General features: G+C 38.5%; 1 pseudogene; it reads left to right on the top strand.

Moving 5' to 3' along the window:
- Positions 1-13,096: 13,096 nt before the first annotated feature.
- On the top strand, positions 13,097-19,989 carry LOC149268156 (uncharacterized; annotated as a pseudogene).
- The last annotated feature ends 4,103 nt before the right edge of the window (positions 19,990-24,092 follow it).

Raw genomic sequence — 24,092 nt, 5'->3', positions numbered from 1 at the left:
ATATGCATGTAATTGCCAAAGCACAAGTCTCTAGTATTTGAAATACGCTTTTTACAAAAGTGAGGGTGAGGGGGTGAATTTAAGGGTGGGGGGTAAATTTTAACAAAAACCGAAATTGTATAAATTGCATATAAGCATACATTAAAAATTTGGAGACTCTAGCAATAAAGGTGTAGAAGATATAATTTTATAACTGGTTTTCGATAAGGTTTTTTATCGATAAAAAAAGATCGGGATGAGTTATCGAATTTTAATGATAAACTTGATATGCGCGCTGTAATTACGGACATTTTAAAAAAAATTTGAAGTCTCTAGCTCTTATATCTTCTGAAATCGACGCGTTCATACATACGGACAGACGGACAGACGGACAGACGGACAGACGGACAGACGGACAGACAGACGGACAGGGCCAAATCAACTCAGCTCGTCACCCTGATCAAGAATATATATACTTTGTGGGGTCTGCCACGCCTCCTTCTCCCTGTTACATACATTTCAACAAAACCATTATACCCTGATTTCCCATTGAAAATGGGTTCAGGGTATAACAAGTAAGAAGGCTCCAGTCGAGACTGCTGGGCTGGGAGATACCCTGAACCCTCTAAGCTGATATTCTAATCATTCTGCATTTCTTTTATGCACACATGCATACACACGCATCCAGACGCACGTATAGCACGCGCTCTGCCAACTGCGCAGTATGCAGCGACTGCGCTTGGGCTGCGCATCAGTGTGGGCAATATTATGAGAATTTATTTGTTGAATAATTTCCTTTGTAGACATACAATCTTAATGAAACTTTCAGAGCGTAATCATATGGTTATGGTGTACATTCCAAAGCACAAGTCTCTAGTACTTGATATGTGTTTTTTACAAATTGGGGGCGAAGGGGCGTGGTATCCAAAGTCTGTAAGTTACAAAATATTCGTATCGATTGTGAATCTGAAGTTTCTAGGGCCAAAAATGTTCAAATTAGGCTGTAAAAACAAAATCAATTTTTCGATTAATCTCGATAAAAATGTATCAGATGAGTAATCGAAAAAATATGGTAAACTTGTACTGCGTATGGTACACACGTTTCAGCTCTCTAGCTCTTATAACTTCTGAGATCGACGCACTCATACGGACGGACGGACGGATAGACGGACAGGGCTATATCGACTCAGCTCGTCGTGCTGATCAAGAATATATATAATTTATGGGGTCTGCAATGGCTCCTTCTGCCTGTTACATACTTTTAACAAAACCATTATACCTTGATCTCCCATTTTCAATGGGTTCAGGGTATAAAACGGTTTTTCCTTTCTTTGCCCACACAATTTTCCAAGGGCTTGATTTGTGCCCCATTTTGTTGCTTTGCGTTTCGTTTTGTTTATCTTCAGTGAAAATTTAATTTGCATTTACGCATAAAATGCCGCTACCCACCATTCCTGGGCTGTTCGCAGAGAGGGACGTAGCGAGGAGCTGCGGTGAGAGAGAGAAACAAAGAGAGAGGGTAAGACCAAGAGGGGCAACACTGTTAATCCCGCGGCCGGTCTTCATGATAACTCCATTGTTGCAAGCTCAGCCACTGTGCCACTTGTGCCTCAGAAAATTTTGCTTATGCCCGTTCACGACTCAAAAGAAGCGTATTGACGGATTCCACGTACATATATGTATATGTTAGAGACATTAAATTCACTAAATTCCTCCTATCAAGAACTTTTGGATACTGTCATTGGGTGCATAGTAAACTATCTAACAGTTGGGAGTTTATATACATATATTCGGGTATACGTAGCATCCACTGATGCCACATCAGTTTTTCCCCTGTCAGATTAGGTCTTTTGAAAGACAGTAGGAAGCAAGAACTGTGAATAGTATTTTTTGCTAAATTTGTTTTCTTTTCTTAATGTTTTTCTTAATTTGATGTGCTTTTTATACCCTGAACCCATTTTCAATGGGAAATCAGGGTATAATGGGTTTGTTGAAATGTGTGTAACAGGCAGAAGGAGGCATGGCAGACCCCACAAAGTATATATATTTTTGATCAGGGCGACGAGCTGAGTTGATTTGGCCCTGTCCGTCTGTCTGTCCGTCTGTCCGTCCGTCTGTCCGTATGTATGAACGCGTCGATTTCAGAAGCTATAAGAGCTAGTCTTCAAATTTTTTTAAATGTCCTTATTTACAGCGCGGATATCAAGTTTATCATTAAAAATCGATAACTCATCCGATCTTTTTTTATCGATAAAAATACCTTATCGAAAACCAGTTATAAAACTATATCTCCTACACCTTTATTGCTAGAATCTCCAAATTTTTAAAGTATGCTTATATGCAATTTATGCAATTTCGGTTTTTGTTAAAATTTACACTTCAACCCTACATCCACCCCCTCACCCACACTTGTGTAAAAAGCGTATTTCAAATACTAGAGACTTGTGCTTTGGCAAATACATGCATATCCATGTTGTGATCATAATATGAAGATCGTATGCCCACAAAAAAAGTTATTAAACAATTAAGTTCTCATAGTAAGCGCACATTGCAGCCCATTCGTGTTTATGCGTAGGTGCTTGTGTGTGTATGTGTGTGTGTATGCGCTTGTGTGTGTATGCGTGTGTGTGTTTGCGTGTGTGTATGCGTGTGTGTGTATGTATGCCTGTGTGTGTGTGCGTGCGTGTGTGTGTGTGTGCGTGTTTCTTGTGTAAGCAGAAAGACGCGAAAAATTATTGAAATAGCTATTGCTCCAAGGGTTCAGGGGATCTCATAGTCGAGCAGTCTCAACTAGAGCTTTCTTACTTGTTTTATAGCCTGAATCCATTGAAAATGGGAAATCAGGCTATAATGGTTTTGTCAAAAAGTATGTAACGGGCACAAGGAATCATCGCAGACCCCATATAATGTATATATTCTTGATCAGCACGACGAGCTGAATTTATATAGCCCGTTTGTCCGTCCCTCTCTCCGTCCTTCCGTCCGTCCGTCCGTATGAGTGCGTCGATCTCAGAAGTCAAAGGAGAGCATGCATACTCGTGTGTACCATACGCAGTACAAGTTTATCATATTTTTTTCGATAACTCATCCGATAACTTTTATATCCAGAATAATAAAAAAAATCGACTTTGTTTTTTCAGCCTAATTTGAACATTTTTGGACCTAGAGACTTCAGACTTACTGCGTATACTGTACAGTTAATCGATACGAAGATTATGTAATTTGCAGATTTTAGATATCACGCCCCCTTCGCCGCCAATTTCTAATAAACGTATTTCAAGTACTAAAGACTTGTGCTTTGGAATGTACACACTTTTTGGTTATATGATCACTATCATAAAGATAGTTTATCTACAAAAGAAACTATAAAACAATTAAATTTTCTTAATATTGCCACCACTGCAGCGCAGCCCAAATGGGTTCAGGGTATAATAAAAACAAGTAAGAACGTTGCAGTCGGGCGTTACCGACTGCGGAATACTCATTCACATCCCATCAACAATTTAGTAGTTAAGTTTCGCTCTAATACTGTAGAAAATACAGTTTTTTCCGATTTACCACGCCCCTACTGGGCGTAGACACCTCATTTTTGGTCAGTTCTTAGAACGAGATAACGGTACCCTAACTACAAAGTTTGAATGCTTACCCTAAAAAATATGAAAATTACAGGGTATTTTTCAAAATGCCACGCCCCTAAAGAGGCGTAAAAATAATTTTTGGGGTCATCGATAGAGGAGGTTACTAAATTTGAAGCTTCTAGATATTATACTTTAGGAGATATCAACTTTTGCGGTTTACCACGCTCCCTATGGGCGGACATATATCCGACAAAATTTTTCGGTCTTGGGTGGTCATCCCAAGTATATATGCAACATTTGAGGTCGCTGGCATCAATAGTGTCGAAAATATAGCAGAATTTAAAAAATCACTATATCTTCAGGTCCGATTTGCCATGCCCCTACTGGGCGTAGACTAATAATTTTGAATTTAGACTTTATAGAATCATAACATAACTCTTGAAGGTACAGTTTTATCCGATTTTCCACGCCCCCAATGGGCGGAGATATATCCGCCATAGCTCGTGATCTTGGGTGGTCGACGCGGATCTACATTCCATTTCAGCTTTCTTGTTCTTTAACTAATATGATTTTCGGCATATCGGAAAATGCATTTTCCGATTTGCTACGTCCCTAGTGTTCGGATCGGGAAAATTTTAATACTTTATAAATCGGAGATGTACACGAGTATGTGCTCCAAATTTCAAGTCTCTAGCCTCAATAGCGCCGAAATAGATTGCGACGGACGGACGGACGGGCGGACAGATGGACAGACGGACGGACAGCAAGACGGACATTGCACAAAACCAATATACTAATTCACTTTCGTGAATCAGTTATATATGTATGTATGTATGTAAATATGCATGTTTTACATAAGCCCTTAAGATCATCCATGATTAAATTTTCATTAGTTGTCTTTCCAGCTTGATGTAGCTTTATGTGTTTGCGAGTCATACAGATTAGAGAAACTATAATAAGTATAACAATAATATATTTAGATCTATGATCACTAAAACTTCCTCTGCAATTGGAGATCATTTGCCAGAGTATTTGACGAGTATTCTCCAGTCGGCTGCGCCCGATAGCAACGCAATAGCACTTTTTTATAATTTAACTCGCACCTATACGTATGTATGCATGTGTCTCTGTTACATATATTACCATATGCATGGCAGCAGCTGCTTTCGGGCTACCCCAAGCGTTGGTTCCATTGGTACACAGCCTATGTTCGTCTTGCTCTTTCTATTTTCTGTGTGTGTGTGTGTTTTTATACCCTGAACCCATTGAAAATGGGAAATCAGGGTATAATGGTTTTGTTGAAATGTATGTAACAGGCAGAAGGAGGCGTGGCAGACCCCACAAAGTATATATATTCTTGATCAGGGTGACGAGCTGAGTTGATTTGGCCCTGTCCGTCTGTCCGTCTGTCCGTATGTTTGAACGCGTCGATTTCCGAAGATATAAGAGCTAGAGACTTCAAATTTTTTGTAAAATGTTCGTAATTACAGCGCGGATATCGAGTTTATCATTAAAATTCGATAACTCATCCCGATCTTTTTTTTATCGATAAAAAACCTTATCGAAAATCAGTTATAAAATTATATCTTCTACACCTTTATTGCTAGAGTCTCCAAATTTATTATATATGCTTATATGCAATTTATACAATTTCGGTTTTTGTTAAAATTTACCCCCCACCTCTAAATTCACCCCCTCACCCTCACTTTTCTAAAACGCGTATTTCAAATACTAGAGACTTGTGCTTTGGCAATTACATGCATATTCATGTTATAATCATAATCTGAAAGTTTCATGAAGATCGTACGTCCACAAAAAAAGTTATTAAGCAATTAAGTTCTCATAGTAAGCGCACACTGCAGCCCATGCGTGTTTATGCGTGGGTGCTTGTGTGTGTATGTGTTTGTGTATGTGTGTGTGTTTCTTGTGTAAGCTGAAAGACGCGAAAAATTATTGAAATAGCTAGCACTCCAAGGGTTCAGGGGATCTCGTAGTCGAGCAGTCTCGACTAGAGCTTTCTTACTTGTTATACCCTGAACCCATTGAAAATGGAAAATCAGGGTATAATGGTTTTGTTGAAATGTACAAAGACCGCACAAAGTATATATATTCTTGATCAGGGCGACGAGCTGAGTCGATTTGGCCCTGTCCGTCTGTCTGTTTGTCTGTCCGTCCGTCCGTCTGTCCGTCTGTCCGTATGTTTGAACGCGTCGATTTCTGAAGATATAAGAGCTAGAGACTTCAATTTTTTTTTTAAATGACCGTATATACAGCGCGGACGTTGAGTTTGCTTTTAAAATTCGATAAATCATCCCGTTATGTTTTTATCGAGTAAAAACATTCAAGTTCATATCAGATGCCACTATAGCTAATTGTGAATTATTTTTCTTTTTTTTTAATTTCTCAAATATTCAATATAATATGTAGATCATATGCTTAAAGTTTCATTAAATTCCGTTCAGTCAAAAATTAATAAAAAATAATTAAATATTTGGCCAATTAACAAACGCACGTGCAGCAGCTACAACAGCATCGTATGTGTGTGCACACATACACTCAAACTTCTTCTAGAAACATTCGTTGAATCACATCAGCTGTTAGTTTCGTTTAGTTTTGGTAGATGGCGCAGCAGCAGTGAATTTATTTAAGTTTTGCCAGCGCCACCAGCAGGAGTAAGGTGGCCTAGTGTGTTAGCTGCATGACGCTCGATCGAGAAGTCGCGGTTCGAATCCCGATCGATGCAACTGATGTTAACTTTTTTAATTGTTTCAAAATATTTTTATATTTTATTAAATAAGTTTGGTATTTTATTTATATTTTTAAATACATCGAAATTGAAATTTCAGCCATTTTAAATGGGCATTTTTATTTGTTGGGTTCAGGGTAGTATCTAGTCGAGCACTTTCGACTAGAATTTTCTTACTTGTTTGTTTTGTTTTTTTTTTTTTTTTAATGCTACGCATATTAATGGCATTCCATTGATTTATTTGTGCCAACGGGGTTGGTTTTCTTTTCCTTTTCTTTTTAGCAGCTCCCAAAAATTTAAATCTTGAAATCCAGTTAAGCCTGCGTGCTATAAATTATACAGATGCTTTAAATTCTAGTGCGGTGGGCTCTGGGTATTAAATTCAATTATTAATTTTACCTGTATGCCGTTTTTTATACCCTGAACCCATTGAAAGTGGGAAATCAGGGTATAATGGTTTTGTTGAAATGTATGTAACAGGCAGAAGGAGGCGTGGCATACCCCACAAAGTATATATATTCTTGATCAGGGCGACGAGCTGAATTGATTTGGCCCTGTCCGTCTGTCTGTCCGTCCGTCCGTCTGTCCGTCTGTCCGTATGTATGAACGCGTCGATTTCAGAAGATATAAGAGCTAGAGACTTCAAATTGTTGTTAAAATGTCCATAATTACAGCGCGGATATCAAGTTTATCATTAAAAATCGATAACTCATCCCGGTCTTTTTTTATCGATAAAAAACCTTATCGAAAACCAGTTATAAAATTAAATCTTCTACACCTTTATTGCTAGAGTCTCCCAATTTTTAATGTATGCTTATATGCAATTTATACAATTTCGGTTTTTGTTAAAATTTACACTTCAACCCTACATCCACCCCCTCACCCACACTTGTGTAAAAAGCGTATTTCAAATACTAGAGACTTGTGCTTTGGCAAATACATGCATATCCATGTTATAATCATAATCTGAAAATTTCATGAAGGTCGTATGTCCATAAAAAATTATTAAACAATTGAGTTCTCATAGTTAGCGCTCACTGCCGCCCATGCGTGTATATGCTTGTGTGTGTATGTGTGTGTAAATGTTTGTGTATGCTGTGTGTATGTGTGTGTGTGTGTGTGTGTGTGTGTGTATGTGTATGTATGCCAGTCTGTGCGTGCGTGTGTGTGTGTGTGTGTGTGTGTGTGCGTGTTTCTTGTGTAAGCTGAAAGACGCGAAAAATTATTGAAATAGCTATTACTCCAAGGGTTCAGGGGATCTTGTAGTCGAGCAGTCTCGACTAGAGCTTTCTTACTTGTTTTTACTCGAATTAAATTTGCAATGTCAGATAAGATACGATTTATCGTTCTGCTATTGGGTTTTAAATTATATAGTCGATATTTGACTACTATCGATAACAAACTTTTCGTGAATTTCAGAAAGAAATATGTATACGTAACTTCCCCAGTCGCATATAACCTGGAAAGAGCTACATATCTACATACACATGTATGTATGTATAAATTAATTGAATTGCTTATATAAGTATGTATGTAGATCTCGTTAAGATGTGAAGTGCTCTAAGATGTCGCAGTTCATTTTAATTTTTGCAGGATGTTTAGCTCCTGAGTCTTGAGCTATTGAGTAGACTTTTTAAACCGAATGAATTTGTTGTAAATAAATTATGTAAATGCTATTAGGATTTAAGAGCTGTGCGATGACAATAGTCCTTGGGGAGTCTGCTCTAAACACAGAGCTGTACTTGGCGCAAATTGCTGTCAACATGCAGTGCTTAGGGGCTTTGGGGCTTGGGTCAGGTCGAGTGACCCGATGAACCTGGTGTTTTGCGAGAAGTAACAAAAGCTGTGTGGACACAAAAGAAAACTGAAATGGATGCAAATCGCGTCGCACTCGCCAATTTGCAAATGAAGTGCGACGAATTGTAAAATGGAATTGGACTCGCAGCGCCTCTGACTGCTAATGAAATGCGATAAAGTTTCATTCAACCGTAATAATGTCAGCTCGGCTCCCCTCCCCTCTACCAACCACCAGCACCTAAGTCAATGGTTTGCTGTCGGACAGCCGTGAATAGTCGAATCCATGGCATCGATGCGACTCGATTTGATTCCCTGCTATGACAAAAGTCCATCTATTGATCGATTTAATTCCGAGTGCTGTTTTGTCGTTTGGATTTCGATGTTCGATGCTCCGATTTGGCGTCGCTTGCGCGGAAATTAGTTGACGTTCACCAAACTATGATTCGAGCGTCGCGACGCGTCGGGCCATGAGGCTTGCAACAACACCCACAGCTAGCAACATTGCAGCCAAAATGTGCGGCGAGGCGTCGCTGACATCTGCTACATCCGATACTGAAAAATGAAGCTTTTCTCTTATGAAATTTGATTGACTAACGTTTGCATCCAGCAACTTTAAATTACATTTTTGGCCCAAAATGAATTTTGCCAACATCATTTATATGGGTTTACTCTAAGTAGCTGATTATTTGTGTAGGCGCTAACTGGCATGGCAACTCGAGTCAATACCTCTATGTACATTTGTGCAACTACATACATACATATCAATAATGTCTTCGTACAGCAGCAAATTGCGAAACAATATACGTATTCTCAATTTCCAAATATGATTTCTGCTACTTTTATTAAAGTTGATTATTAAAATGGCAGACTCCATAAAGTATATATATTCTTGATCAGGGCGACGAGCTGAGTCGATTTATTTCTTAAAGCTATTGACAACAAGTAAGAAAGCTCTAGTCGAGACTGCTCGACTACGAGATCCCCTGAACCCTTGGAGCAATAGATATTTCAATAATTTTTCGCGTCTTTCAGCTTACACAAGAAACACGCACACACACACACACACAGGCATACATACACACACACGCATACAGACACACATACACACACACACACGCATACATACACAAACGCATACACACACACATACACATACACACACACATACACAAACACATACACACACATACACAAACACATACACACACAAGCACTTACGCATAAACACGCATGGGCTGCAGTGTGCGCTTACTATGAGAACTTAATTGTTTAATAACTTTTTTTTATGGACGTACGATCTTCATGAAACTTTCAGATTATGATTATAACATGGATATGCATGTAATTGCCAAAGCACAAGTCTCTAGTATTTGAAATACGCTTTTTACAAAAGTGAGGGTGAGGGGGTGAATTTAAGGGTGGGGGGTAAATTTTAACAAAAACCGAAATTGTATAAATTGCATATAAGCATACATTAAAAATTTGGAGACTCTAGCAATAAAGGTGTAGAAGATATAATTTTATAACTGGGTTTCGATAAGGTTTTTTATCGATAAAAAAAGATCGGGATGAGTTATCGAATTTTAATGATAAACTTGATATGCGCGCTGTAATTACGGACATTTTAAAAAAAAATTGGAAGTCTCTAGCTCTTATATCTTCTGAAATCGACGCGTTCATACATACGGACAGACGGACAGACGGACAGACGGACAGACAGACGGACAGGGCCAAATCAACTCAGCTCGTCACCCTGATCAAGAATATATATACTTTGTGGGGTCTGCCACGCCTCCTTCTCCCTGTTACATACATTTCAACAAAACCATTATACCCTGATTTCCCATTGAAAATGGGTTCAGGGTATAAAAACGAGAGTCAATTTTAATTTAAAAAAGCCTATACAAAGTACACGATATAATTTCAAATAGTAACACCAACCCGATGGGGGTATTTTATTTGCCAGTCCGGCCGGCTATGCCCACGTCTCACAGCCAAATATGGTCAGTGATACTATTGAAGCTATGAAAAGAAAGTGTTAGTAAGAAACTTAAAAAAATAAAATATTAAAATATTGGTTATTAACAATATCTAGCATAATTAAAATAATTCTTAAAATAATAATAAAAATAAAAACAAATAATAATAATATAAAAAAAAAAATAAATAAATAAAAGTTAAAAAAAGAAAAAAAACAATAATAAAAAAAAAGAAAAAAAAAAAGAAAATAAGAAGAGATAAAGTATAGAAAAAGAAAAAGGACGGTAATAAAAGAAGTTGCAAGAAAAGTTAATAAAAAGAATAAGAAATAATAAAAAGAAAAGAGAAAGGGAAGAGCCAAAAATAGAGTATAAGAATAGAATTGAGAAAGCACTAACACAACATTAGCAGCAAAAACGTATGCCAATGCTTATGCCTGGGCATTGTGAGTGATTTCCCTAAGATAAGCTGATAGTACACTTTTTATTTTAGGAGGAGAGAGCTCTAAGGAAAAAACGTGATAATATTTATTAAAATTAACACAAAGAACATGAAACGCACTGTGCAAAGAATAATCCCTAGTGCACACAGGTAAATGAAGCGGACGATAGTGTCTAGTTGCTCGGGACGGAACCAAAAAATGTAGACGACCCAACAAAGAGGACGAATCAATATCACCACTAATCAATTTATGCAGAAAAACAATTCCTAAAATTGTTCTGCGATTGGTTAGCGATGGAAGATCAATTAGCTGGAGCCTACTATGATAAGACGGTAATCGTAAATTACTGTCCCATCTAAGGTCTCTTAAGGCAAAGAGAAGAAACTGTTTTTGGACCGATTCGATACGATCCTGATACAGTTTATGTTGCGGAGACCATACGACAGAGCAATACTCTAGAATAGGACGCACAAGCGAAGTAAATAAGCGCTTGGTAATAAAAGGATCTTTAAATTCCTTAGACCAACGTTTAATAAAGCCAAGCACACTTTTGGCTTCATTAATGATGGTAGAAATATGAAGATTAAAGTTAAGTTTACAGTCAAAGAACACACCAAGATCTTTGACTGTAAAGATGCGTCGTAAGGAAATATTGCTAATTTTATAATCAACAATTAGAGGAACGGTACGACTGAAGGTCATTGTCATACACTTTGAGCAATTTAGGTCAAGCTGGTTTGCCACACACCAAAGTTGAAATGCATTTAGGTCATCTTGAAGGTGAAGATGTCCATTTGCCCTGGAGTATGGAAGGCAAAGTTTTACATCATCAGCATACATAAATATAGTGGAGTACGAGATACAACTAGGAAGGTCGTTTATAAAAAGGGAAAAGAGCAATGGGCCCAAATGGCTACCCTGAGGTACACCAGACGAAACAAAGATAAGTTTAGACATAGCTGTTCTCAGCAAGACTCTTTGGGTTCTACCCGTTAAATAGGATGAAATCCAAGAGACAAGACTGGGTGAAAATCCTAAGCGTTCAAGCTTAAGAATTAGTATGTGATGATGTACTGAGTCAAATGCTTTACTGAAGTCCGTATAAATAACATCGGTTTGCATTTTTTTGGAAAAGCTGTCAATAACAAGCGAAGTGAACTCAAGTAAATTAGAGGATGTTGATCGATTTTGAACAAAACCATGTTGAGATGGTTGAATAATCGATTTGCAAAAATGCTGCAAGGCCGATGTTATGATTTTCTCAAATAACTTCGGAATAGCAGATAATTTCGCGATGCCTCTATAATTGGAAATATCAGATCTTCCACCTTTTTTATATAAGGGAATGATAAAAGATTCTTTCCAAATTGAAGGGAACACAGAAGTATCCAAGGACAAGTTAAACAATTTTAGTAATTGTGACTGAAGAGAAACACTGCACTCTTTAATCACACAACTAGGAATATTATCAGCACCAGGAGAGAAAGATGATTTCAATGTCCTAATGGCTGCAGCCAGAGAGGATGCAGTAACTTTGGGAGTATTTATAGATCCATATTCAGGAAGAGAATAAGGATATGAGTTGCTGTAGAGATCAGCAGAAGAATAAGTGGATTGAAAAAAATCAGCAAATAGATCAGAGGAATCCTGATCATTGCATGTTTTTTCACCTCCAAGGACAAATGAGGACGGCAAACCAGAGGATTTACGCTTCGAGTTTACAAATGAGAAAAATTGTTTGGGATCTCGAGTAAACTGACGTTTGCAACGTGTAAGATAATTCTCATAACAGCTAGAATTTAAAAGATTGAAGTTTGACTTGGCTATGGAATATTTGGACCAGTCAATACTTGAACCAGACTTTTTGTAATTTTTAAAACATTTAGTTTTAATGTTTCTCAAGTTCGAAAGAGTTTTGGTGAACCAAGGTGGCTTATTTGAAACTGGCGAAATACGGCGGAGAGGGACACAAACATCCAGAATAGAGTTTAAGGTAGAATAAAAAAACGATGCTGCTAAATTAATATCAACCGATTCATATAAAATAGACCAGTCTGTTGAATTAATTAGTTCGTTAAGCAAAACGAAATTGCATTTACGATAACAGCGACTAAGTTTAGAAGGCATTGGTGTAGTAGAGGGAGGATTATCGATAGTTAATAAAACCTCTAAAGTGGGGTGATATATATCCTCAGGTAAGGAGAAAGGAGTTGATCTCGCGACATTAATGAGCGAATCATGATTAACAAACACAAGATCAAGAGTGCGATTAAGATGGTTTGAAATAGAGTTCATCTGAAACATAGACAGGTTAAACAATTCATCAAAAAGATAGTGATCAATTGTCGGAATAAAGTAATTTGCATTACAAGTTGAAGACCAAGAAGTGTTCGGAATATTAAAATCACCCAACACAAGAAGACAATCTCTATCATTTACATGTTCATTAACTTGTTTAATACAATTTATGTGGTGAGCATAAACTTGTACATCAGAAGAGGGAGGGATATAAGAACATGTGATGTATAATGAGCACGATGGGAAAGTTAATTTAACCGCTATAATCTATACATCATGAAGGGACGAAAAGGTAAACAATTCAGAGTGGATAATGGACTTAACCGCAATTAACACCCCACCACCTCTGCGCGACGAACGGTCGAGTCTATAAATAGTGAAATTACTTGAAAGAATTTCACTATTATGAATATTACTACTTAGCCATGTTTCAGTGAAAGCGATAATATCATATTGTACACTGAAACTATGCAAGAAAAGACTTTTAAGTTTTGAGTTTAAGCCACGTACATTTTGATAAATCAGGGACAGCTGAGAAGAGGTTTGTAAGTAATTTAGTTTTTTGGTACAACGTTTGATGAAGATTGCACCGAAGGTAAATTTGCTGAAATGGGCATCGATCTGTTACGATTTTTGGGTTTAAATTCATGAACAACTACATGAGGTGGCCAGAAATTAGGATCACAAAGGGTTTTAAAGTATTCTACAGGCACATTGATTTTGAACGAAGCAATTTCACGCGGTGTCGCAAAACTAAACTTCGATATAAAAACATTAGCCGGAATCTTATTTGAGATAAAAGCCGATACTGCCTCAATGGTAGTGACAGATGAAAGCCTAGATAAGAAAACTTGCTTTCTAGGAGAGACAACAGATAAGGTAATGCTCTGAGAGGCTGACTTATTGTCACTCTTTGTTTGAGCAACAATAGAAGTAACATCCAAATTTGGGACAGGGGCTTGAATTTCAATAGAAGCCTCAATAGGAGAAACAGATATGGGACAAGGTGAAGGAGGATCTAGAGAATTGGGAGCCGACGACAAAACAGAAGCGCAAGGTGAGGGAGGAGCAAGGGAATTAGGTGACGGTACTATTACAGAAGGAGTTACCGACAACAAAGGAGTATCCAATTGAGAGAGAGGACTTTCAAAGCCGTACTGATTTAAGATTTCCTCAGCAGCAGCCATGTCACTGGTCAACTGCATAGAAATCTTCTTCAGTTTTAACAAGTAAGAAGGCTCCAGTCGAGACTGCTCGACTAGGAGATACCCTGAACCCTCCAAACTGATATTCTAATCATTCTGGACTTCTTTTATGCACACATACATACACATGCACGTATAAGCACGCGCTTTGCAAACTGCGCAGCTAGCAGCGGCTGCGCTTGGGCTGCACTGCAGTGTGGGCAATATAACGAGAATTTATTTGTTGAATAATTTCTTTTGTAGACATACGATCTTAATGAAACTTTTAGAGCGTAATCATATGGCTTAAATGTGTGTACATTTCAAAGCACAAGTCTCTAGTACTTGAAATGCGTTTTTTACAAATTGGGGGCGAAGGGGGCGTGGTATCCAAAATCTGTAAATTACAAAATCTTTGTATCCATTAACTTTATATACAACGCAAATTTGAAGTCTCCAGGTCTAAAAGTGTTTAAAATAAGCTGAAAAAACATTGTCGATTTTTCGATTATTCTCGATAAAAAAGTTATCGGATGAGTTATCGAAAAAAATAAAGCAAACTTGTACTGCCTATGGTATACACGAGTATGCTTGCCAAATTTCAGCTCTCTAGCTCTTATATCTTCTGAGATCCTTTTGCTCATACGGACGGACGGACAGACGGACAGGGCTATATCGACTCAGCTCGTCGTCCTGATCAAGAATATATATACTTTATGGGGTCTGCGATGATTCCTTCTGCCTGTTACATACTTTTCACAAAACCATTATACCCTGATTTCCCATTTTCAATGGGTTCAGGGTATAAAAATTGAGCCCTCACAGCACTATACATTTTAGAAAAGTTTATTTGTTTTTCCAAGCAAATCGGACAAGACCAGCGTATGCCTCCACTACCAGCTTTAGAAGTAGACATAATCTTGTCATATTCACGCCCAGTAAGACCTGCACACTTAGTATGCATCATGTTATCACACAGCCAGCAACTTATAAATTGCGCTTGTGCAGAATCAACTGTTTGCCTGAAAGTGCAAGCTTTTTTGCAGCAACTCATATTGGCAATTGGGATAGCTCACAAAATTACTGAATGTAAACAGAAATGTAAAAACCAAGAGAGGTATAAATGTGTTGAGAGCGAGTCCGACAACAAACAGCCGTTACAGAGCGCAACGAAAATATATGTTGAGAGAGCGAGTCAACAACAAAAACAGCCGTTACAGAGCAGATCAAAAGTCCTCAGCGAGAGAGTATACTTGCACACCACAAAAATCAAAGATTCAAGAGAGGCAAATACAACAACCGTAGATAGTGAGAGCAACTTGTGTACACACTCACACAAACTTAGAAAGAGTGAACTGGGGAGAGCGCCAACAAATAGAAACACTAAAGCAGAAATGCAAATAATGAAACTAATGAACCGACACTGCACACAAAGCTTCACAAATTAAAAAAGCAAATTATTAAAAACACAGTGAACAACGGATCAAACCTTGCACAGGAAAATATAGATATTTGCTATATACAACCGAACCGCAATTATGTGAAATTTAACAAGTAAGAAGGCTCCAGTCGAGACTGCTCGACTAGGAGATACCCTGAACCCTCCAAACTGATATTCTAATCATTCTGGACTTCTATTATGCACACATACATACACATGCACGTATAAGCACGCGCTCTGCAAACTGCGCAGCTAGCAGCGGCTGCGCTTGGGCTGCACTGCAGTGTGAGAATTTATTTGTTGAATAATTTCTTTTGTAGACATACGATCCTAATAAAACTTTTAGAGCGTAATCATGTAGCTAAAATGTGTGTCCATTCCAAAGCACAAGTCTCTAGTACTTGAAATGCGTTTTTTACAAATTTGGGGCGAAGGGGGCGTGGTATCCAAAATCTGTAAATTACAAAATCTTTGTATCTACTAACTTTATATACAACGCAAATTTGAAGTCTCCAGGTCTAAAAATGTTCAAATTAAGCTGAAAAAACAATGTCGATTTTTCGATTATTCTCGATAAAAAAGTTATCGGACGAGTTATCGAAAAAATAAAGCAAACTTGTACTGCCTATGGTATACACGAGTATGCATGCCAAATTTCAGCTCTCTAGCTCTTATATCTTCTGAGATCCTTTTGCTCATACGGACGGACGGACGGACGGACGGACGGACGGACGGACGGACGGACAGACGGACAGGGCTATATCGACTCAGCTCGTCGTGCTGATCAAGAATATATATACTTTATGGGGTCTGCGATGATTCCTTCTGCCTGTTACATACTTTTCACAAAACCATTATACCCTGATTTCCCATTTTCAATGGGTTCAGGGTATAATAAGAATAATTAACTAAGAAAACAAGAATAATTGAAGAGCACAATAGTAAACACGTCTGTTAACTCTCACTGAGAACTCTCTATATAGTAAACAGCTCTGTTTGTCTGTCCGTCTGTCCGTATGTTTGAACGCGTCGATCTCAGAAGATAAAAGAGCTAGAGACTTGAAATTTTTTTCCTAGGTCCGTGTATAGCACGCGCGTATCGAGTTTTGCTTTAAAGACGATAATTTGCCCCGGTTTTTTTAGAAAGTGAAATGAGTATATTGGTTTTGTGCAATGTCCGTCTTGCTGTCCGTCCGTCTGTCCGTCTGGCTGTCTGTCCGTATGAACGCAATCTATTTCGGCGCTATTGAAGCTAGAGACTTGAAATTTGGAACACATACTCGTGTATAGGCGCTAGGGGCGTGGCAAATCGGAAAATGCATTTCCCGATATACCAGAAATCATGATTGTTGAAGAGCTAGAAAGCTGAAATTTGGTATGTAGGTCCGCGCCGATCACCCAAGATCACAAGCTATGACGGATATATCTCCGCCCTCTAGGGGCGTGGCAAATCGGATAAAACTGTATCTCCTAAAGTTATAAACCTAGAATGCTGAAATTTTGCAAGTAAGCTGATGTTTTAATTCTATGAAGATAGGTGAAAAATTATATATCTACACCCACTAGGGGCGTGGCAAATCGGACCTGAAGATATAGTGATTTTTCGAATTCTGCTATATTTTAGGCACTATTGATGCTAGAGACCTGAAATTTTGTATATATACGCGGGTTGACCACCCACGTCCAACGAGCTATGGTAGATATATGTCCGCCCATAGGGGGCGTGGCAAACCGCAAAAGTTTATATCTCCTACAGTTTAAGAGCTAGAAGCTTCAAATTTGGATAGTTAAGTTACTGGTGGCCTCCTCTATCGATGCCCCAAAAATAATTTTTAAGCTTCTTTAGGGGCGTGGCATATCGAAAAATACCCTGTAATTTTCACATTTTTTGAGCGTAAGAATTCAAATTTTTCATTTAGGTAACCGGTTGCTCGTTCTAAAAACTGGCTAAAATCGAGGAGTCTACGGCCGCTAGGGGCGTGGCAATCGGTATTTACAGTGCCCGAATTGCGACATTTATATGTGTCAGCCATCTATTTATGTATATGTACACATAAGTAGGCTTAATAGGCATTGATAGCAGGGAAGGAAACATTTTTATAAAATTAATGTTCGGCGCAGCAGCTAATAATTGCTCTTAATAGTTAAATAAGCTTCTCTTAAGTTAATCTCTTGCCTTTGTCATTCTCATTCGCTGTTAGCGCACTCTTGCACATAACAAAGCATAACACACATACATATGTAAATCTCATCCGCTCTGTTAATTGCATACTCCTCTTTATTTATATTCTTTTAAACTCTGTACAAAAATAGTCTTCATTCGCGCAACACCTACAAATTTGTCACCCTCGCATCGAAATAACTTTGCCTAAACAGTGTCCACAGACTCGGCATTAAATTAATAAATAATAAGCTAAATTATATCGTTTTGGATTTTATTTTTTGCCTTCGTAAATGATTGGAGCCAGAGTTGTCGAAAAAGCTCGGCAGCTTCAAACATTTTGGTGACCCCGACGTGATCCTAATACACTCTGTGGTGCTCGCTTAGCGCATTATAAGTTATTACACCATCTTGGCGTCGCTCATCAGTGAAATTTACAAAACATTTGTGCAAGATAGTGCATTCAAATTATCAATTTCATTGTGACACAACCTTGTAAAACATTTAACATTTCGTTCGAACTGCATATATGTATGTGTATGCAATTGTCTTGAGTTTTTTGCATCCTCTTTTAATTGCTGTTTCGTTCGTCGCGGTTGGCGCCTTCTCAGCTGCATCTGCATAGAAAGCGCGCAAACCTAAAAGGCTGTGTTAATCGTAGAAGACACACACACACACACACACACACACACACATACATAAATCAAAACTCAGATAATCTGCATGCAGTGGCTTTGCATTCTGATTATCTTTATCATTTTTTCTTTCGTCCGTGGATCGTCGCGTTTAGCGCCTTTTATGTAGCGTCTGCACAGCTATTCCGAAAATAGTTGTCTCGATCACACACGTACATACATATGTATATACGTACAGTGGGCTTGCATATAAAATGTGCAGATAAATTATATGTGCATAAGTAGAACTATTAGCTTGTACATTAGCGTTACAATTGCAAGTGCTTTTGCAAAAGGTCACTTATCTAAAGCGTAAAACGAAAGCGCTGTTCGATAGACTCGAAAGTCTATATGCCGAATCAGACGGGAACAAATTAAGCCATATGGATTCGTGTGATTTACGTGTACTTTTGGAGTCGATCACCAAATTAGAGTCAAATTTCGATGCGGTTCACACGAACTTAGAAGAATCAGATTTTGAGTCCATATCCAGTGATTTACCTGCGAAATTTGAATCAATTGTACTGAAGTTTAAGGCCCTGCTTCAACGTGAACTGGGAAGTCGGCCAAATCAACAGTTTTCTTCGACACTTAATACAAGCTTTACAAATGCTCATCCAGTGCTCATTATGTCAAATCGGTCGCGTTTGCCGCAGTTGGAATTGCCAAAATTTAGTGGAATCTATACTGAGTGGGAAAACTTTTTCTCTATGTTCAAAACGATCATAGATGCTGACTCTGATCTCAGCCCTATTGAGAAGCTCCAACATCTTCGGTCCTGCTTAAGTGGTGCTGCGCTGGATACCATCGGCTCATTGGAAATAAATAGGGCTAACTATAGCGTCGCTCTGGATATTCTTCAACGTCGATTTGATAATAAACGTTTTATTTTACAGGCACACATCAGAGCGATATTTGGGCTTGAGAAGGCAGATTCATCTGTGGGCAGACTGAGGCAGTTGGCGGATAAGGTTACATCTCACATTCGTGCTATGGATTCTCTTGCATCGAGGGAAGAAGTCGCTGATTGTATCATCGTGCAAACAGTGTTGCAGAAATTGGACAAATGCACTCAGGCCAAATGGGAGGAACGATCATCAGCAAATGAGTTACCGTAGTGGGCCAAGTTGTCAACGTTCTTGCAAGAGCGGTGTCGAATGCTTGAAAATGTGGATCAAGTTTTGCAGGATGGTCAGGTTGGCAAGTCAGGGAAGATCGTGAGTACACATTTAAGAAAATCATTTGTTGCTTCCAAAACTCCCAGTCGTTGTGTCTTTTGCGAAAACACGAGCCACATGATATTTCAATGTAAGCGTTTTGAGCTATTGCCACCCATTGCACGACATAAGGAGGCCAAGAGACTCGCTCTGTGTCTAAATTGCCTAAGAAAGGGGCATCAGCTGAAAGATTGCAAATCTAGTACCTGCCGCACTTGTCAATCGAAGCATCATACCTTATTGCATTACAATCAATCTTCAGTAGATACAACCAACACTGTCCAACAAACAAATGCAATACATTCCTCTGCTATGGTTGCAATGTCACCTTCTTTGCCTCAAGCCCATCTGTCGCCTCATTCGTCTGATGTTGTGCTTCTAGCCACTGCTATAATCCTTGTTAATAAACTTGATATGCGCGCTGTAATTACGGATATTTTTAAAAAATTTGAAGTCTCTAGCTCTTATATCTTCTGAAATCGACGTGTTCATACATACGGACAGACGGACGGACAGACGGACAGACAGACGGACAGGGCCAAATCAACTCAGCTCGTCGCCCTGATCAAGAATATATATACTTTGTGGGGTCTGCCACGCCTCCTTCTGCCTGTTACATACATTTCAACAAAACCATTATACCCTGATTTCCCATTGAAAATGGGTTCAGGGTATAAAAACACTCTACACAACGAAACACTCAAATCACAAAGACAAGATTACCTCAAGCGACTCAGAAACTGACACAGACATCACTTACGAAAGAACAAATACAAGACGAACAGCCAAAATCACTCAACGCTCTCTGATACGGATAGTTTCATAGAAGACGTTGAGTTGTAATAACATCTCTCAAGCTCGCTCCCTTTCTCGTTCTCTGCGAAAGCTTTTAATGATCTATAGCATTAAAGCGAAACTCAACAACACAAAACACTAAAAAATTCCCATACCAAACCAATTCTCACTTTATCATAAGAATGATACTAATTTGTCAGCTACTAAAGCTAACAGAGGAGCAGCTCTCTGAATATAAAAAAATATACAACATAGAATAGTAGATCACCGGTCAAATATCTTAGCAATATGTGCCGAAATACAAGTTAAATCACCTTTTGTAATTATTAACAATTACCTTTCTCCTACGGACGAGTTCACAGGGTTCACCTTCACAACCTGATAGACTGTTTTAAGAAGCCAGTTTTATTGCTAGGAGACTTTAACGCCTGGCATTCTCTCTGGGGGTCACTCTCAAACAATCAAAGAGGACAAATTTTAGCAAATTTAGTACATAACAGCAATCTAATAGTTCTAAGCCAAGGAGACTTAGCTGATATGCCAACCACAAATGTAGTTACTTGACTAGATGAGGAACATGTCCTGATAGCAACATACGCAGATGACACTGCAGCTTTAACCAGAAGTCCTAGCATAAACATAGCCACGGAATCCTTGCAGCAGTACGTAAATAGCTTTGAAGGATGGGCTAGAAAATGGAATATTGGCATCAACACCAGCATCTGCGAAAATGTCACGTTTACCACAAGAACCTTGTCTTGTAGTGGCATCAACATGCTGGGCTCCACAATCCCAGAAAAGAGCTCACATAAGTACCTTGGAGTTTTACTGGACAGGAAGCTCAATTTTAAGGCTCATACTACCATGGTACGGCAATCGGTAATGGCGAAAGCCAGGAAAATGACATGGCTTCTTGCTCCAAAAAACAAGCTGTCACTATACAGTAAAACTGCGATATATAAGAGCATCCTAGGCCCTATCTGGAAATACGCCCTAGACGTATAGCATCGCTTCCAAAACAAACTTGGATAAAGTTAGAGTCGCCCAAGCAACGATTCTGAGGCGAATCTGTGATGCTCCATGGTACATGAGGACTCGAGACATTGAAAAGGATCTAAAGGTCCCAAAGGTAGGAGATGTCCTGCAATTACGTTCGGCAAGGTACCTTAAACGTCTTGACAGCCACACAAATCTATTAGCCAGACGGCTAGCTGCCAAGCCGATGAAGAGACGCCTCAAAAAGTGCCACCCAACAGATCTGCCCAAAAGGATAATAATGTAAATAAATATAAAAATAACATACTATAATAAACAAAAATAAATTAATATAATAATAATAGTAATAAAATAGTAATATTAACACACATATATATGTAATCTAAGTCTAGGTCTTAGATTTTTTATACTCATTCACGAAAGTGAATCAGTATATTGGTTTTGTGCAATGTCCGTCTTGCTGTCCGTCCGTCTGTCCGTCTGTCCGTCCGTCCGTCTGTCCGTCTGTCCGTCTGTCCGTCTGTCCGTATGAACGCAATCTATTTCGGCGCTATTGAAGCTAGAGACTTGAAATTTGGAACACATACTCGTGTATATCTCCGATTTATAAAGTGTTAAAATTTTCCCGATCCACCCACTAGGGGCGTGGCAAATCGGAAAATGCATTTTCCGATATACCAGAAATCATGTTTGTTGAAGAGCTAGAAAGCTGAAACTTGGTATGTAGGTCCGCGTTGACCACCCAAGATCACGAGCTATGGCGGATATATCTACGCCCATTGGGGGCGTGGCAAATCGGATAAAACTGTATCTCCTAAAGTTGTAAACCTAGAATGCTGAAATTTTGCAAGTCAGCTAATGGTATGATTCTATAAAGTCTGAAGATAAATTAAAAGTCTACGCCCGTTGGGGGCGTGGCAAATCGGACCTGAAGATATAGTGATTTTTTAAATTCTCCTATATTTTGGACACTATTGATGGCAGAGACCTCAAATTTTGTATATATACTCGGACTGATCACCCAAGACCAAAAAGTTTTGTCGGATATATGTCCGCCCACAGGGGGCGTGGCAAACCGCAAAAGTTTATATCTCCTAAAGTATAATAGCTAGAAGCTTCAAATTTGGATAGTTGAGTTACTGGTAGCCTCCTCTATCGATTCCCCAAAAATAATTTTTACGCCTCTTTAGGGGCGTGGCATATCGAAAAATACCCTGTAATTTTCACATTTTTTTAGGGTAAGCATTCAAACTTTGCAGTTAGGGTAACGTTATCCCTTTCTAAAAACTGACCAAAAATGAGGTGTCTACGCCCAGTTGGGGCGTGGCAAATCGGAAAAACCTGTATATTCTACAGTATTAGAACGAAACTTAACTACTAAATTGTTGATGGGATGTGAATGAGTATTCCGCAGTCGGTAACGCCCGACTGCAACGTTCTTACTTGTTTTGTTATTATTTTTAATCTAAAACTAGATTTAGATGCCACTATGGTAGCAGTAAGCTTGTTAATAAAATATAACAATTTTTACAAAAAAGATAAAAATAATAATAATAATAATAATAATAAGCCAAGGAGACCTCACACACTAATTCACCCATAACATCTCCACACACGTTGCTTTTTGCTCACCACCACTTAACCTTAACGCTACCTGGGCTATATATGAAGATCTATATGGAAGCGGCCACTACCCAATACACATACAATTATTTCCCACAGCAAATACAAATACATCCTATAAAACACATAATTTAAGAAAACACCTTTGTACAAAAAATATGCTACTCTACAAAAGAGCGAACACAAAGTTTAAATATATAACAAAAATAGCACAAAGAAGAAGCTTTGCTAAATTTATAAGCCCTAGCACAACAGCTAAAGCACTTTGGGACAGTGTTCACAGGCTCTCGGGGATTCAGAAAAACACACACATTCATTGAATACAAACAGAAACAGGAAACACATGCGATCCGGAAAAAATAAAATGACTCAAATTTCTCGCACACCTTCATAAATAACAAACAGCAGCACATAGCCCAAACATCCATCACATACACTCCCAAAAATAGAGCTAAAAATAATCGAAAACCCCATAACATTTTTAGAATTGCAATCTTGTCTAGATACCCTGAAAGGATCCACTCCCGGTCAGGACAATCACTTATCAAATAATAAACAAGAAAGAAAGCTCTAGTCGAGTCTGCTCGACTACGAAATCCCCTGAACCTTTCGGGCCATAGCTATTTCAATCATTTTTCACGTCTTTCTGTTTACACAAGAAACACGCACACACACACATACACACACGCACACACTCGCATACACACACACACACACACACAAGCAGCCACGCATAAACACGCAGTGTGCGCTTACTATGAGAACTTAATTGTTTAATAACTTCTCTTGCGGACATACGATCTTCATGAAGATTATGATTATAACATGGATATGCATGTATTTGCCAAAGCACAAATCTCTAGTATTTGAAATACGCTTTTTACAAACATGGAGGTGAGGGGTGGATGTAGGGGCCTGTTTTTAACAAAAACCGAAATTGTATAAATTGCATATAAGCATACACTAAAAATTTGGAGACTCTAGCAATAAAGATGTAGAAGATATAATTTTATAACTGGTTTTCGATAAGGTTTTTTATCGATAAAAAAGATCGAATGAGCTATCGATTTTTAGTGATAAACTCGATATCCGCGCTGTAAATACGGACATTAAAAAAAAAATTGACGTCTCTAGCTCTTATATCTTCGAAATCGACGCGTTCATACATACAGACAGAATCC

Source organism: Drosophila arizonae, chromosome X (genome assembly GCF_054131065.1).
Source record: "Drosophila arizonae isolate 15081-1271.41 chromosome X, UAZ_ARI_1.0, whole genome shotgun sequence".
In the NCBI taxonomy this organism is placed as follows: domain Eukaryota; kingdom Metazoa; phylum Arthropoda; class Insecta; order Diptera; family Drosophilidae; genus Drosophila; species Drosophila arizonae.
This window is presented reverse-complemented; position numbering and strand designations above follow the sequence as displayed.